At 63.2% G+C, this 1,536-nt stretch overlaps 1 pseudogene; it reads left to right on the top strand.

The window, feature by feature from the left end:
• Nucleotides 1-1,536, top strand: part of LOC102262097 — a 50,670-nt pseudogene that overhangs the window by 6,017 nt on the left and 43,117 nt on the right.

The raw sequence follows: 1,536 nt of genomic DNA, 5'->3' as shown, positions 1-1,536 counted from the left end.
CCATAACCTCGCCATTGGCCCTGCCCTGAGTGTGACAGTGGGGGCACCCCAACCCCCTGATTGGCCCTGCTCTGCGGGTGATAGAGGGCGGCATCCCAACCCCCCTGCCCCACGGGCCCTGCTCTGTGTGAATTGGGGTAGAGCCATAACCTCCCCATCGGCCCTGCCCTGAGTGTGACAGTGGCGGCGCCCCAACCCCCTGATTGGCCCTGCTCTGTGTGTGACAGTGGGTGGCGCTGCAACCTCCCCATCGACCCTGCCTTGAGTGTGACAGGGGGCGGTGCCCCAACCCTCCAATCGGCCCTACCCTTAGCATGACTAGGGGTGGCATCGCAACCTCCTGATCCTCCCTGCTCTGTGTATGACAGGGGGCGGCGCCCCAACTCCCCAATCGGCCCTGCTCTGAGCCCGACCAGGGGCTGCACCTAGGGATTGGGCCTGCCCTCTGCCACCTGGGAGCAAGCCTAAGCCAGCAGGTCATTATCTCCCGAGGGGTCCCAGACTGCGAGAGGGCACAGGCCGGGCTGAGGGATCCCCCCTCCCTGCTGAGTGCACAAATTTTTGTGCACCGGTCCTCTAGTCCTATATAATAAAAGGCTAATATGCAAATCCACCCAACAGAGGAACAACCAGTGGCTATGACCTGCACTGCTGTAGCCAACGGCAGATCTGACCCTGCCCCCGATTGCCTCCCCCCTATCCTGGGCTCAGGCATTGAGCATCTGCCTCCCCTGCCCATTCAGTTGGTCTCCAGGGCACTGAGGCCTCCAGCGGGTGAGCGGGGCCCACATCTACAGCACCCTGGACCAGAAGGCCTGCAAGATCAACCTGGCCAATTTCACCCACGGCAAGTGCTCCACTCTTGTCATGACTGACCTGCTGGCCTGGCGCCTGGGCATCCTGCTGCTGGACAATGTCATTACCACCAACCTCTTCCTGCACCATGTGGGTCGTGTGCCCCCGGCTGGCCAAGTGGCCCAGCCTACTCCTTGGTGGCCCCAGATGAGGTCCCCTACCTGCTGGACCTGCACCTGTTCCTGGGCCGTGCCCTCACTCTCGCTGGCCCCCACAAGGAGCCCACAGGTGTGGACGGCGTGCTGGGCCAGGTGCCACAGAGTGTGGTGGACGATTAGGACTGCGGCCTGCAAAATGGCCTGCAGAACACCCTGGAGACGTTGCTGGTGCTGTGGGGCCTGGGCCGCATGGCCAACAATGCCCAGCAGCAGTGTGTGTGCTCGCAGCCGACGTCCTCGCCAGAGTCCATCAAAGGGAACAAGGAGCTGGACCTCATGAGGCTGGCCCTGCACCCCCTCTTCAGCTCGAGCTTTGAGGAGGAGGAGCTGCAGCAGCTGAGGCTGGTGGATAGTATCAAGCAGTACCGCTGGCGGGCGACCATCTTTGAGATCAACACCTCCAGCCAGGACCTGAGCAGCCAGGTGATGCGGGCCAAGCCGCAGAAGGACTGCAAGGCCATTGCCAGCTTCCAGCAGGGCCGGCAGGAGCGGCAGGAGGGGCTGGCTCGCCCAGCCCTGAGCT

The sequence above is a fragment of the Myotis brandtii genome, unplaced genomic scaffold (genome assembly GCF_000412655.1).
Source record: "Myotis brandtii unplaced genomic scaffold, ASM41265v1 scaffold388, whole genome shotgun sequence".
NCBI classification, from domain to species: Eukaryota; Metazoa; Chordata; class Mammalia; order Chiroptera; family Vespertilionidae; genus Myotis; species Myotis brandtii.
This window is presented reverse-complemented; position numbering and strand designations above follow the sequence as displayed.